Here is a 17,201-nt window from a genome sequence, read left to right on the forward strand (position 1 = left end):
CTAACAGGCCAGATTTTAAGTATTACCTTGGGGGATGCAGACTAGAATACTGCAATCACTGAGCAGCAAATGAGATCACCTGTGATGTAATTTAGTTATCTTGCAAACCTGGCCTGTTGGTGGGTCCCGAGGACCGGAATTGAGAACCACTGAACTAGAGGAAAGATTTATGTCATTTTTATTTATTATTTTATTCATTTTACTAGTAATGGTGTCGATCTGCCAATTTTAGTGGGACTGCGACATTGTGGCGGGCATATCGGACCCCTAACTGACATTTTTGACACTTTTGGGGGGACCAGTGACATTACTACAGTAATCAGTGCTAAAAATATGCACTGTTACTGTAATAATGACATTGGCAGCAAAGGGGTTAACACAGTGGTGACCAAAGGGTTAAGTGTGAGACTAGGTGAGTGTTTTCTAACTGTATGGGGGATGGACTTGTGAAATGCCCACAGAGACCTGTGATCCTATATAGAAGAATCACAGGCGCTCTGTGATCATTTCAGAGAGAAGAATGGTCAGCTGTGTTTACAATAGCTGACCATTCTTCTCTCTCAACGGGGAGTGATCGCGGGTGCCCGGCGGCAATCGTGGCCACCGGCCCCGTGGATCGGCATCCCCTCAGCACCACGCGCGTGACTGACATAGAGCTACATCAGCTCGAGCAGGAAAGCCAGCCTGCCACAGTAAAATGTTGGCGGCCGGTCGCGAACCGGTTAATAACCAGCTGAGTTAATAGCTAAATCTCCTTTTACTCTTGGAAATCTGTTAATAAAACAAGCCCTGTTGGTGAAGACTTGAGGGAACGCTACAGATACTTTGCTACATATTCCAAATCTGTGAATTTTCTATTCAAATGTGTCAATAAAAGATGATGCCTGCTGGTAAAGACGATCTCTCTGCTACTTCCAGGTCAGATACAACTCACTGGACAGAGAAGATGATGCCAGGTTCCTTATACTCAGGAAGAGCAACGTCAGGTCCAGGATTAAGCCTGGGGGCCATTTTCTATAATAATTGACTGTTTGCCTACAGTAAATTGAAGTAACTGGCAAAGTTTCTTATCCTACCATGAATACCAGTGCCTAGAAATGTTCTTGTTTCCTAAAACATGAAGATGCTTCCCTAAAAGCTCCACCTTATTCTGAATTTGAATTCATTTCTCAACACAATGTAAAACATCTCAACAGCTATTTTGAAGGAAAATCCCAGTGATTTTATATTACATTTGCTAATTGCTTTTAGTCTACATCTAGCTCCGATGCTGACTGAGCGTGGGAGGTGAAATTAGTTTGTGCTTTCCCTGGGGAGACCCTGGCTAATCTTATTAGAGCTCATTTATTGAGTCACCCATCAGCCATAGGGTATATATATTTCATCCCCCCCCCCTCTTGCAATTTCTGAAGGTTGATTAGTTTCCCTAAGGTTGTTTCATTTTTTTATATTGTAATCAAAACTAATTTGCAAATGTAATGGGAATATATGGAGTCAAATGCCAAGTTTGTACTTAACAGTATGGTTCTAATTCAGCAAAGAGGTCTTCACGAGACACACAAAGGAGTCAGTGAAAATCATTAATCATTCATATGGCTTGAATCTGTCACTCATCCCAGATCCAGTAATTTTATAAGCATACAACACCATTTAAAACTTTGTTTTCCATGTAATGGCAAAGTTTTCTTGAATGCAGCTGGATCTTGAAATTAATGCACAACTATCCTTAATAATAATGTTCATTCACTAGTACCGTCCTTAGACCCACAGACCTCGAAGGACTATGAGACTAGCAGGCACATTCTATTCAGGCTCATGCACAAGGATCAAGTGGTGCAAATTAGAATGGGGGTGTTATATCAAGGCGGTTGTTATCCTAGGTGGGCCATTGTACTTTTTTCTATATACTTTTTATACGGGTTTACATTTAATGGCTACTTTCTGTACTGTTTCCCTAATGTTATTAAACTGGTTAGTGTCTTAGGTGCCTTGGTAGATTGTTTATAACAAGGGGAACCTTTCACTGGGGTCATGTTTGGTACACATAGACATCAGTTTATTGCCCAACATAAACGATCCACAAAAAAAAAAAAAAAAAAATCACCCCTAACTGTGATCACCCATCTCAAAAAATAGGCAGCTGGGACAAGTCACAAAACAATAAATAGGAAAGAAATTCTATTCAGTGCGCAATGGAAATGTTTTCTCAAAGTGGTAACTGTTATTCTTTGAAAAAGATTTGGACTGAGGCAGAATACATTTTCTTTCTGAATTGAGAATGTCTTTAAAATTCATGCTTGATCAATGTGTTGATGCATTTTATACCAAAAAATGAAGATAATGGAAGATGGAAGATAATGCCCTTGAGTTTCAATATAGGTCCTCAATCAGGTTACTCTATTTCCCTAAACAATCTATAATGTTAGATACTATAAAGTCTACTTATATGTACATACTGTATGTGTTAAAATGTATTTGTACTACATTTTTTTTTTAAGTAATTTTTAAAAGCAAAAGTCCTGCGTAGATGAACATACTCTGAGATGCCTGCAATTATCATAATTAGTGATTTTTAACAGCTTATCAGGGTTTCTCAACTCTGGTCCTCAGGGCACACTAACAGGCCAGATTTTAAGTATTACTTTAGGGAGATGCAGACTAGAATACTGCAATCACTGAGCAGCAAATGATATCACCTGTGATGTATTTCAGATATCTTCCAAACCTGGCCTGTTAGTGTGCCCTGAGGACCGGAGTTGAGAAACACTGCGCTATATTACCAAAACTATTGGGACGCCTGCCTTTACACTCACATGAACTTTAATGGCATCCCAGTCTTAGTCCATAGGGTTTAGTATTAAGTTGGTCCACCCTTTGCAGCGATAACATCTTCAACCCTTCTAAGAAGGCTGTCCACAAGGTTTAGGAGTTTGTCTATGGGGATGTTTGACCATTCTTCCCGAAGCGCATTTGTGAGGTCAGGCACTGATGTTGGAGAGAAGGCCTGGCTTGCAGTTTGTGCTCTAATTCATCCCAAATGTGTTCTATCAGGTTGAAGTCAGGACTCCGTGCATGCCAGTAAGGTTCCTCTACCCCAAACTTGCTTTGTCCAGTAGTACATTTTGGTTCTCCTGACCATCAAACATGTCCCAGTGTTGGTGCATAGGGATGGGCCGAACACACCAGAACATCTCGAACAGGGAAAAAGTTCTAGCAAACATGCAAACTCTATTAAAATCTATGGGACATGAACATGAAAAATCAAAAGTCCTAATTTTAAAGGCTTATATGCAAGGTTTTGCCAAAAAAGGGTATGGGGACCCGGGTACTGCCCTGTCCCAATTTTTTGCACAGTTATTTTAATGATAGTTAAATAAATATTTAATAAAAATGAAAAATTGCTTTAAATATCGTGCCTGAGGGGGTCCCCTTAATGTGCCTGTAAAGGGGTGCATCTGTGTGATGTATGGAGACTGCTGCAGCAATACTGATATTTCTAAAGGAAAAAATCTAATTTAAACTTGCTCGTGGCTATAATGTATTGTCGATTACCATACAGATAAAAAAAATTAAAAAACGGCATCCCCCCTCCCCAGTCCATACCAGGCCCTTCAGGTTTTAAGGGAAACCCCTATGCCAAAACTAAACAAAAAAATGGCGTACAGTCCCCCCCAAAATCCATACTAGCCCCTTATCCGAGCATGCAGCCTGGCAGATCAGGAAACGGGGGGACAAGCGAGCGCCCCCTCCCTCCTGAACTATACCAGGTCACATACCCTCAGCATGGGGAATGCATGCTTTGGGGCAAGGGGGCTCTATAAATAAAATAAAAAATAAAACAATTGTGGCCCTTAATGTAAATCCATCATCAATCATGATGCCCACCAGACCTTGAAAAAAATAAAAAAATGCTTCCACCTCCTGGCAGGCGTCCCGCCACCTGCCCAATCTGCGCTTTGACAGTTCCTATACAGGCAAGGGGCAGGGCCACCCAGCTACGTCACCCAGTGGCAATGTCCCCCTTCAACGTCACATGACATCACACAATGTCAGAAGGAGCGGTGCCACCAGGTGACGTAGCTTGGTGGCCCCACCCCTTGCCTATATAAGAACTGTCAAAGCACAGAGCGGGCAGCTGGCTGGACGCCTCCCAAGAAATGGAAGCATTTTTTATTTTTTCTATTTTTTATGTCCAACGGGCATCGTCATTGACGATGGATTTACACAGAGGGACACTTTTTTTTTTTTCAATAAAGGACTTGTCAAAAACAGTTTCTTCTGGTTCTTACTTTTTGTCACTTTTTTGGTGAATGGGTAGGGGTACTATGTACCCGATACCCATTCACATAGAGAGGGCCAGGATCTGTGGGCTAATTTGTTAAAGGGGCCTCCAGATTTTGATAAGCTCCCCACCCGCAGACCCTGACAACCACAGCCCAGGGTTGTTGGGAAGAGGCCCTTGCTCCCATTCAACATGGGGACAAGGTGCTTTGGGGGCACCCCAAAGCACCCTCACCATGTTGAGGGCAAGTGGCCTGGTATCTTCCCCCTCTTTCCTGGCCTGCCAGGCTGCATGCTCTGATAAAGGTCTGGTATAGATTTTGGGGGGGACCCCATGCCATTTTTTTCTGTCATGGGGTTCCCCTTAAAAGCCATACTAGACCCAAGAGTCCCCCCAAGCAGTTTTTACCCACATTTTTTTAAATTTACCTTTTTTTTACAATTATTTTTTAAAATTCATCTTTCAGCAGGGAAGCCTTAACAACCTATAGACTGTGCGCTAGACGGGCGAACATCCCACTAAGTGCCGAGAAAGTTCAGGTGTTATGCGAGTACATGAGACAATTTTAAGGCCAAACTTTTGCTCGTCACAAACAGTTCACCCATCCCTAGTGGGGTGGCCTGAACACTGTACCCTTTTACAGTTAATCTTGCTGGGCGCAGGAATGGGCCCTGCTGTTCAAAATTAAAAGAAAAAAAATGTTTAATTACATGCATCTGTCAAACAGGTGCAGAAAAATTGGGCCTTGGGTGTTGGTGAAGCCTGAACACTGGCCGTCCCTCTAAACTTTCAGCTCATACAAGGAGAAGACTGATCAGAGATGCAGCCAAGAGGCCCATGATCACTCTGGATGAACTGCAGAGATCTACAGCTGAGGTGGGAGACTCTGTCCATAGGACAACAATCAGTCGTATATGCACAAATCTGGCCTTTATGGAAGAGTGGCAAGAAGAAAACCATTTCTTAAAGATATCCATAAAAAGTGTTGTTTAAAGTTTGCCACAAGCCACCTGGGAGACACACCAAACATGTGGAAGAAGGTGCTCTGGGCAGATGAAACCAAAATCGAACTTTTTGGCAACAATGCAAAACGTTATGTTTGGCGTAAAAGCAACACAGCTCATCACCCTGAACACACCATCCTCACTGTCAAATATGGTGGTGGCAGCATCATGGTTTGGGCCTGCTTTTCTTCAGCAGGGACAGGGAAGATGGTTAAAATTGATGGGAAGATGGATGGAGCCAAATACAGGACCATTCTGGAAGAAAACCTGATGGAGTCTGCTAAAGACCTGAGACTGGGACCGAGATTTGTCTTCCAACAAGACAATGATCCAAAACATGAAGCAAAATCTACAATGGAATGGTTCACAAATAAACATATCCAGGTGTTAGAATGGCCAAGTCAAAGTCCAGACCTGAATCCAATCGAGAATCTGTGGAAAGAACTGAAAACTGCTGTTCACAAACACTCTCCATCCAACCTCACTGAGCTCGAGCTGTTTTGCAAGGAGGAATGGGCAAAAATGTCAGTCTCTCGATGTGCAAAACTGATAGAGACATACCCCAAGCGACTTATAGCTGTAATCGCAGCAAAAGGTGGCGCTACAAAGTATTAACTTAAGGGGGCTGAATAATTTTACACGCCCAATTTTTCATTTTTTTATTTTTTAAAAAAGTTTGAAATATCCAATAAATTTCGTTCCACTTCATGATTGTGTCCCACTTGTTGTTGATTCTTCACAAAAAAATACAGTTTTATATCTTTATGTTTGAAGCCGGAAATTTGGCAAAAGTTCGCAAAGTTCAAGGGGGCCAAATACTTTCGCAAAGGCACTGTGTATATATATATATATATATATATATTTTATATATACATATATATATATATATATATATATATACAATATATATATTTTTTTTTGGGGGGGGGGTTAGGTCCTTGTTAACTTTTAAGTTTATGTAGTGTAAGGGGCCTGCCAGACTGGATACAAATTGATTGGATAGTTTTGCTATGTACTCTTATGACATAGTTTAGGTAAACCTAACATTGATTGTACAAAGATAGTATGGTCAGATTGTAATCTGCATGGTGACCCCCCCCCAACAATGAAAACAGTGGGGTTGTTTTACTAAAACTGAAGAGTGCATAATCTAGTGCAGCTGTGCATGGTAGCCAATTTCAGCATATTCAATTGACAGCAAACCAGGAAGCCAATTGGTTTCTTTGTGGAGCTGTGCCAGATTTTGTACTCTCCAGTTTTAGTAAATGAACCCAAGTGTTTACCAGTATTTAGGATGGCTTCACGCCGATCTTTGGTTGTAGCGCAGTGTACCCACGGTTTTGGTGCATATTTGCTGCCCTTTCCCATAGAATTCCATTATGTTTTATGGCATTGGTATGCTTTCAGAGAGTGTTAAAACAAAACGTTATTTTAAAACTCTGACATGCAGGCCAACCAATTTAAATAACATTCAAATGCATAAGTACTGCACGTAACATTTTGAGAATTTATCAGAAAATAGCAGGCCTCTGACATGAAGGTGATATTGAGGTCATAAATGATACAGAATACCTAGCTACTAATTCTATAAAAGAAAAAATACCAATGCAATTGGTATGCCTCTTTTAGCTTGTAATGAATAAAACAATGTATAGGTTTCACAGCATATACAAACTGTAGGTCCACCTGTGTACTGACTCTTAACCCTAAATGCAACTTTGTGAATGCTATCCCAGCCAGAACACTAGCTGCATAGAGTTTGCATGTTCATGTGGTTTTCTCCCACACTCCAAAGACATGCTGGTAGGTAATTGGTTCCTGTCGACATATTTAAATTGTATTTAAGTATCTAGTATGCATGAATTATTCCATATGATAACTGTATGTTCCTTGAGGGCAAGGATTGATGTGAAAGTACACTATGTATAGTGCAGTGTAAAATTGTTGGCACTATATAACTGTAATAAATAATAATTAAAGTGGCCCTAAAGGCTTAAGGTGTTTTACCTTTAAGAATTCTATGCATAAAGGTAAAAAAACCTTAAATATGCAGCTCCCCCAGCCCCCTTAATACTTGCCTAAGCCCAATCTTGATCCAGCGATGTGCATGAGAGCAGCGGCTCTCCCAGGTCTCTCCCTCCTCATCCACTGATATGCAGCAGCAGGAGCCATTGGCTCACGCTGCTGTCAAACACAACCAGTGAGGAGGGAGTGGAGGGCCGGGCTGAGCCATGCTCTCTGTGTCTTATGGACACAGCGAGTCGGCTTAGGGGTGACTCCCTGGGGGCACTCAGCAAGTGGGGTGTGCCCAGAGTATCAGCAGGGGACCTGAGAAGAGGAGGATCAAGGCTGATCTGTGCAAAACCATTGCACAGAGCAGAGCAGGCAAGAATAACTAATAATAATTTACAAACACTTTAAATTATTATTTATTTTCAGGACCTGTTTCAGGTCTACTGGTCCTTTACAACAGGTATGCTCTTGACATGCACTTCTCATGGTTTTCAATGGAAATTGAGTTTAATTGCATACCTTGGAAGATCAAACAATGTCTATCACCCGATATTAATTTATATATATGGCTTTCAAATATGCCATTCGTTTTGTCTTTCAAAACAAATGTGTTTATTCACAGAGATTGAAAGTGTAAAACAAAAGGAAAGAGGCTGGTTGGGAGACCGTAGGCAAACTGACAGTCTAAGGCAGAATCAATTCATCCCCTGCTTTTACCACTCCAAACTTTAGTAGCTGGGAACTTATCAAATACTGTATACCGGAGCAGAAATTAATATACACTTTGGAACTTTATTCTGTACTATAAAATCATTCAGTCTAGACAATATTGATGTGCTAAATGAGATTTAGAACAAATTTTGGACAAGATGAGCATATTAGAATGCAGGACAATATCCACATATAAATAAGCAAGCCATCCGTACATTAGGAAAATGTAACTTTTCACTTGACATTATAATGGATCACTCATATTTTGTGTGAAATTTTTGCTCCTTGTTACACCTAATAGAAAGGTTAGCAAAAATGTACGGCCTGCATGTTCACATTAAAATAGGATTAAAATAGCACATTGTCCTGGATATTGGTTGACATCTACAAATGGCTGCCCTGTAGGCAATGAACACTTGAACAGAGAAGGTTCTGTCTGCTAAGTGGATAAACTATGACATACGTTAGGTGGACACAACACACAAAATGCTGAATGGGATGTATATTAGTCTTCATTATTTTTTAATTTGACCTTATTTTTACCTATAATAGTAATGAACCAGAAGAAGGCAAAACTCATAAGCAGTTTTATATGTATCCTTATGGTGGAGAAAGAAAATGAATCCCTGTCAATGCTTTCAAATTAATTAATGTAGCTTTGGGTGTTTCTAGAAAAAGGTGAATCAAAAGTCTTCATTGGTGTGTTATAGATAGCCACCACTGCTAGTAGGATAGATATTAAAGTGGAACTAAAGCCCAAACTTTTTTTTTTAGTTTTGGAAAGAGTGGTGAGGGGCTATAACTCCTGTCAAGTTTTTATTGCTGTCTGTGTCCCAGCTACGCAGATTAATTCTTCCTATTTCTCCTGGTGCCCACAGTCATCAAGACTTAAAGTAAATGAAAATCCAACGTTTTGAATCCTCACCGGAAGATTTTTCAATGAAAATACTTTTTCCAGTAACAAAAGACTAAGAGGAGATTTATCTTTGCAGATCGGAGCTTTAAACCATTTTGTATTTAATCAAAGAAAAAAAAGGAGCTTGGCTTTTGGGGAACAGGTTGGTGGTAAATAAGCACCCCCCCCCCCCCAATCCTCTTGGTGTCATGTATCAATGCTTCAGCAGCACCTCCAATATTCTTGCAAGAAAAAAACGTATACTCTTTACTGCCAGTGTCAGGGCCATCAATTATAATCCCCAGAAAGTGCCAAAGCCATCAATGAAAACCCCCAAGAAGTGTCACGGCCAGCAATGATAACACCCAGTAATAACCCTCAGCAAGTGTCAGGGCAAGCAATAACCCAAAGCACAACAAGAACCTCCAGCAAACCATAAACACCAGCACAATAACCACCCCTGCCACAAAAAGAGAGGGAATGAGGAAAGAGAGGGCAGAATATAGGGGAGTGAGCAAAGAGAAAAATTGTGAGAAGACAGGGAAGGAGGGCGTGAGATAGAGAGAGCAGAGGAGAAGGGAGAAAAAGAACAGAGGAGGTAGAGAGGACAGGGGAGCGAGAGCAGATGGTTGTGGAGAGCGAGGGGAGAGGGGGAGGATAGAGGATGGGAAAGCAGAAGGAAGAGGAGACATGGGAGGGGCAGAGGGAGGAGAGAGAAGAGGGGAAAGAGAGGGTGCAAGAGCAGACGGGAGCAGAGGGTGGAGAACAGAGCAGAGAGCGAGCAAAGGGGAAGAGAAAGTAGGGGGATGGAAAGAGAGCAGAAGAGGGGGAGAGCAGATGGACCACAGGGGGGGGCGGGATAGAATAGAGGGGTTGAGACAGAGTGGTAAGGGGTTGAGGGGTAAGAGAAAGCAAAGAGGAGAGATGGAGGAGGGGGGCAGAGGAAGGCAAAGAGCAGGTGGGAGAGAGCAAAGTCAGAAAGCGAGAAACAGTAGGAAGTGTGAGCTGAAGAGATAAAGGGATGGAGTGGGTCACCCTTGGAAAGATAAGCTGTGACTAGGATCAGGAATATAAAGATGTGCCCACGCATTCTCTGATGCCATAACTTATTCAGTGGGCACCAGTGATTTAATTAATCAAAGGCAAAAGCACTGTATGACAGTCAGTCGCAACCAAATTATTTGTCAAGAGAACCTCCTCCTGTGTGTTGCAGATACCAGTAGTGGTGGGCATAGGTTTCCTTGGGACTTCTCCTGGGCTAGCTTACTCAGTTGTGGAAAAGACTAAAGAGGGGGTTTTGCTAGGGCGAGTCACAGCACCTTATTGGCTGAGGACTTGAGAGAAGGAGGCTGCAGAAGCACACCTTCTCTCTTGTGTAGGTTTAGGCTGGACTGCACAGTTATTGTGCTAGGGTTTGGAAGCCCTGGCAGGTATCTAGCAGATGGGGGGATGCTAAAGATCACACATTTTCCCCTTTGGTACTGCCACTGCGAGTGATAGGTGCATCTGCAGCCCTCACATATAGAATGGGCATTATTTAATTGAAACCTTGATCCCCCGCCACAGATCATGTTGGGCAGTGTGAAAGAGCACAGTGTGTCCCATTCCTCTCGGGTGCCCATGTGCCTGGTACACACTGCACACATAGAGGTTATTGCTATTATCTTGGGGTAAAGTCATGATCTAATATTAGGACTGGCAGAACAGAAAAACTAAAGATTTTAAAAGTAGTTAGTGGTCATTATAAAGCAGTCATTCCCCTTTAAAGGAAACCTGTATGATAACAAATACAGAGGCAGCCATTGCTAACCTCTTAAAATGCTAGTTGTCTGGCTCTCTCTGGCTTCTCTCTGGGTATGTTTGCAATCACTGACCTTGAACAAGCAAAAAGATCAAGAAGTCAGAGAGAAGTCAGGACTCCTACTTGTTCCAGGGCAGAGTCAGAGAACTGAAATCACTGGATAACCGTAAAAATCCATGGAGCTAGGGTAACAAAGGACAGCAATGGCAGCCTTATTGCTTGCCCAGCACAAGTTTCCTTTAAGATCCACAGGTTTAGCAAATGATGGAAACCTTTTCAGGGATATGTAACTTAATAGTCCACACACAGAACACCAATCAAACTTCAATTGATTACATTGTGAAGCATACATGAAATTCTTCTCACAATTTCACTAAAGTTCTGAATAATGGTTTCAAGCAAAGGCACTAAATTAAATTCCTGTATATCCAACAGAATGTAATGACATGCCAATTCACAAAGAAATAAATTGCAAGCTCTTCTGGGCATGCCTTGTCCTTCACAGATATCACAGAATGGTGCAGTCATGTGACCTGTGTGACAACTAAGCCTGCTAAATTTATTCATCTTATAGAATTCCAATATTCTGACACTTTTCTGTAACTTAATCTAAAGCTGCAAGACATATGCAGTCATGTATGAAGAAAACTCAATTTTCTTAAGGTGTGACGTGAATTGATTTATGCAATTGTTCTTGTGATATAAATTCTGTGTCCTGGTTTTATCGCTCTACAGTCCTTCCCATGTCAATTCAATTTCATACTTTCGGCAGCTAACTCTAAAACCTTCCTACACTCATTGTTGATAATGATAAAATAATTAGCCTGACTAAATGCTTCCAAACCAGCAGCTTAATAGGCAGGAACACATTGGAAAATAAATCACCAACTGCACCAGTGATCAAATGTGGCAAGCAATGCCAAACTGGATTGGAGCAAAGTTAAGGTTATGTATTGTTTGTAGAAAAGTAAAAAAAAACAAAAATGCACACTGTGCGGGAACTTGAATTCAGAAACACTGCTTTATTTAATATGACTAGTACCTAAAGTAGTATTAAACCCCCAGCATTTTTAGTTTAACACACTAATTACAATATAATAAACATTCTCCTATAAACTATTTATTAAAATTCCTACCCCAGCATTGCAGCTTACAACTTGCAATGCTGCTGGCCCCTGCTCTTTCAACGCTACTTCCCTGAACTTCCAGAAGGAGGGAGGGGCAGGGGAATGCCTTCCTATCCTGGGCTATGGGGTTGTGTGTTTCTATTAATGCATTCAGTGTAGGGAGATGGCATGACACCAACTTGAATTGAAACAGGGAAGGATTCAAAGAAGTTGCATACTCAGTAGGTGAAAAAAATCAGCTGCTGTTAAGCACCTATCAAATGGCCACAAACGGCCATACATTGTGAATAGAAGCCTGCTTATAAACTGGAGGCTAAATATCACTTTAGGAAAAATACAGAAACATAGTCATATAAAATTGTTTTATTTTTTATTCTATAATTTGTGTTTCATAGACCATAATATTCCTGCTTCCTTGGTGTTTGCAAGCAAAGATGGGCAATATGCTCTTAGATCACAGGTATTCTGGTGGGGAGAGCTCTGTGTTTGATCTGCCAGACTCCATCTGTTGAACTTTGACATACATGCATGGGAGATTGCTTACCCATCAAAGAATATTTTTTTCTATAAATCTAGTTAAGAGGTTTAGACAATATAACCCTGTCTGGCAAGTCAGGAGACCTGATTTTTAATGGTTGCACTTAAAGTGTTTGTTACCCTAAAAAAAAAAAGATCCTGCTCCTTTAAAGCATGTATAACAGCACAGTGCGTATGCTGTGGCCCCTTCTATCACCTGCAATCCCTGCCACCATGTTCAGTTTATGTGCCCCCATCATCTGCCAGCCCTGTTCTCTGCTCTCCTGTGTCTCCTGCATCCTCTTCACCCCTCCCCTCCCTGCCTGTCAGCTCTGTGTCCATGCCCCCCTTCTGCTGCTGAATTTACTGTTAATACTTTATGTAATCCTGTTTATTTTCCTGTGTGCCCCTGTGTCTATGTTTTATAAAGAAAATGCCGACTTTACCTTATTTCAGAGCACCGCTAGGCGCCCACGTGACCTGCTGGCTTTCTCCTCTATGCTCCTCTTCTCCCAACTGATGACAGCGGGGGAATTTCAGCCCCTCCCTCTCTAGCTGTCAGATTGGGAGAGGCGAGAGGCGGCCTGTCACGTGAGCACCAAGCGGCGCTCGGAAATCAGGTATAGTGTGAATTTTTTTTTAATAAAATACAGACACAGGGGCACAAAGGATTAGGAAACAAACAGGATTGTACAAATATATGACAGTATCTCTTACATGTTTTGTCCCTCCCCGAGCCTGTGACTGATTTGTGAAAGGAGAAGCAGTATACTAAGAAGTTCATTTGTTACCATGCTCTCTCCTGCTTTTAGCATGTCTATTGTTAGTTCATGAGCTCTGTAGTACAATTTCTTCCTCTTGCAGTCTGAGCTCTTTTAAAAAAATCTTACATGACTGCAAATTTAAATGAGAAGATAATTTTTAATAATATTAAAGTGGTTGTATACCCACTTTGATGACTTGTACCTATAGGTAAGCCTATATTAAGGCTTACCTATAGGTGCTGTAAATATCTCCTAAACTTTAGGTACAGCATCGCACGACCGCACAATTGTCCATTAAAATCACGCAGTGCCGAAGACCTATTCATTGCCTGGCTGTTATGCTCACTCACAGGCTTTATTAGTTTACATAATTGATCTGGAACAAGAATGCACATCAGGAAGACCAGAGAAACTTTATAAGACCTTATCTGTATATGTATCTGTATTTCTGCTCAGTGACCCAAGGTTCTGAAGCAGGAGGGTAAGCATGAGAAACTTCTTTAAGAAAAAAGCATAGTTGTGGTAAATGTTACACTACAACATTTCTACATGTATCCAAACAAAACATATATATATATATATATATATATATATATATAGTGCACATAATATGTAAGTGTGGTTTTGTAGGGTCTAGAATCTAATGTAAACAAGATGGACTATAGCAGCTTAGTGATTTAAATATTTATATATAAAGTGGACCTGAAAGCCACTGCTGGCTTTTTGGTAATGATTAAGCGATCTGTGGAATCATGAAACGCGTTTACCTGTCCCGTGTCTATGTGAAGCACTGTTTGTATTCTATTATACGGGGGATTAAATACTTCTTTCGTCTACTTCTCCTGAGTGCGGTCACATTTCTTTTGAATTATACAAAATCAGCAACGGCAGCTCATGTGTTGTTTTTTTTTCAGTTCTCTTAATTTTTCTTTAAAATGCGGAAAGACACAAACCTTTCTGTCTTTGCTGTCACATAAAGAATGCATTAAAATGTATTTTAATAGATAAGCCTATGTTATATTGAGCTGAATAAAACAAAACTTTATCTGATATAAGACTGCATCAGACAGAAAATAAAGCTAGGTGCTGAAAGAAATGTGACACAAATATGCAATGCTCTGCAGAGAGCAGCGGGGGAATGGTACCAGGTACTCAGTAATAACCACTTACCATTCTTAGGTTTAAAACACCTCTATTCACTGAATACTGATTTGTTTAATAAAAATGCTAACATGAATTTGTATTATATCAAGATAGATCAAAACAGTGAAGAGCAGATGGAGCAATGTAGAAATCTACTTTATAAATTCTTGCTGCCATTTTTAAGTAATCAGAAGTGGAAATGTAGCAGTTTTTGTATCATTTGCATCTCTAATTCTAGGTTATGTATAAAGAAAAATTACGGTGGTGAAACAATGTAAAAATCAGCAGCTTGCCTCTATCTACTGTATATAAAAACAATCTGTCAAAAGCTGCCAATAAACCTTCCCTGGTAGGAAATTTAGTTGCCTGTCTGCAATGCTGACCCTTTGGCTTCAACACTATTTGAATGTAGAACGAAACTACATACAAGTTCCAAATCAGTAACTCAAAGTTTCAAAGTCAGTGGGTCAGGATAACAGCCATGCAACCAACATTTTCAGAGTGAGCCCAGCATGGCCGTGTCTTTTTAAAATTGTGACAGAGAGCGGGGGGAGAAGATCCCCAGTTCACTGTCAAAACTGGGGGATCAGAGGGGTGCATGGGCTGCTGCATCTGTAACATGTTACATGTTATTAAGTTATATAAGATACAATAGTTTAAGGTATCAGATGTCAAAAGTCTATGACTTGTCTTTAAGGTAGAATAATCCTGACTTAATTACCTTCATTGCAATACGAAAGGTGAACTTATCCTTTAACCACTTAAGCCCCATAAAATTTTACCCCCTTTCTGACCAGGGAGTATTTTGTGATTCGGCACTGCGTGATTTTAACGGACAATTGCGCGGTCGTTCGATGCTGTACCTAAACTAATTTGACGTCCTTTTTTTCCCACAAACAGAGCTTTCTTTTGGTGGTATTTGATCACCTGTGCAATTTTTTGATCATGCGCTATAATCAAAAAAAGAGCGACAATTTTGCAAAAATAACAATATTTTTCACATTTTTTTTATATGAAATTCCCAACAAAAAAAATGTAAAAATCAAAATTTTTTTTACATTTTTGGCCAATTTGTTTTCTGCTACCTATGTTTGGTAAAAAAAATCACAATAAGCGTATTTTGATTGGTTTTCGCAAAAGTTATTGTGTTTACTAACTAAGGGAAAGATTTTTGTCATTTTTGTTGTTTTTTTTTAACGAGTAATGGCGGCGATCTGCGATTTTTTTTGCGGGACTGCGACATTGCGGCGGACAGATCAGACCCTTGACTGACATTTTTGACACTTTGGGGGTACCAGTGACATTACTACAGTAATCAGTGCTATACATATGCACTGTTACTGTAAAAATGACACTGGCAGGGAAGGGGTTAACTTTATTAGAGATGCAGTGACTATGTGTGTCCCTAGGAGCATGCTTCTTACTGTGCAGGGATGTGGCTGTGTGTGTAACAGCACAGATCAACGGTCCTACATAGCAGGACCGTTAGATCAGTGCTTTTACACAGGGAAGAATGACAGGCGGCTTTGTTTACACTAGCCGCCTGCCTTTTTCCCTTCACAGCGGACGATCGCGAGTGACCGGCGGACATCGGGTCCGCCGGTCACACGCACGGAGGTGTCCGTGAATGAGCCGAGGCGGGAGCGCACCTCTGGCGCCCGCTATTGGCTCCCAGGCTAGTGACGTACCGGTACCTCACTTTGCCTGGCCGGGGCTGACCGCTGCAGTATATGTACTTGCGGCGGTTGGGCAACCGGTTAAGGCTAAATTCACACTATGTGCAGTGATTGATGTTATACTGCCTTGGAAAATGCCAATCACTGCCAGGACACACAGAAACAAATGTTTTCTGTGTGTTATATTCACACTGCAACACAGCCAGGAGCTGCACTAAAATGCAGACATGTCACTGTACTTTTGTACACTTCAAATAAAGTTCAATGAACAAAAAAAAAAGGGAGCTATGTGAATCGTACACCACACTGCCCCCTACCGCAGTCAGAATAAACAGCTGCTGGAGAGGAAACCGCTGCAGTTTACTTCTCCGGCAGCTGTCCATTCTGTGTAAGTTAGCCTTTTTTTAAAGAAAGGTTTCTTAAAGTGGTTGTAAAGGGTATTTTTTTATGAAAAAATAAAAATAAACATGGTATAGTCACCTGCTCTGTGCAATTTTGTTGCACAGAGTAGCCCATAACAACTCTTTAAAGCCCAACTTCAGGAATTTTAGGAAATTCACATTTGTAGTGCCCCCTTCCCCTCACATTACACGTGTAATTACATCTAGGAGTACACCGTTAAGGCTCTATCACTTACCTTATACCATCCTCTGGCAGAGCCTTGACGTCATTATAGACAATACAGGGACATTAACCCTGTATTGTATGCTGAGGAGGCCAAAGTGTAACTGGTGCCAGTCACAGCTTACAAAGGAAGATGTTGGGGACTGGGCACAGCACTGGAGGGACCCTGCTGGAGTAAGGTAAGTATTTACTTCCTTACTGTGCACCCCTAGAAAAAACAAGTATTTCTGCCTTGCAGTGCCGGGGTAGGGGGTCACTACAAGGTGGAATTTTTACAATTCCTCGAGTTGGGCCTTGTGTTTTTCTACCTTCATTTGTAGCTCCTATGTTCTAATGTGAAAGGTCCTCATGCAGATTTTATTGAGTAAAAATGAGCATTAATATCAGTATCTGCCCTGTAAATAACATTCTATTGCTCCTAATATACTCAAACAGACACACCTACAGGCCAATTTCTATTAGACTCCAATACTTTAAAATGTAGAGATGAATGAACTGCTTTGCACAAGCTCAGACTCTTAGCAGATCAGGCAAACCTTTTAACTTGCATTTTTTTGCATTGGTTGCTCATGCCCTAAGTGCTGGTTAACTTCTGTTCACTCCACTCTCTTGCCATATCAGAACGTTGCCTTATGGAAAACTGCA

At 41.0% G+C, this 17,201-nt stretch overlaps 1 protein-coding gene across 1 annotated transcript in view; it reads right to left on the reverse strand.

Moving 5' to 3' along the window:
- The window catches only part of CLSTN2 (calsyntenin 2), a 1,274,185-nt gene that overhangs the window by 299,137 nt on the left and 957,847 nt on the right, over positions 1–17,201 (reverse strand). The gene's annotated exons all lie outside the window — the stretch shown is intronic.

Source organism: Pelophylax lessonae (assembly GCF_965119305.1).
Source record: "Pelophylax lessonae genome assembly, chromosome: 3".
In the NCBI taxonomy this organism is placed as follows: Eukaryota; Metazoa; Chordata; class Amphibia; order Anura; family Ranidae; genus Pelophylax; species Pelophylax lessonae.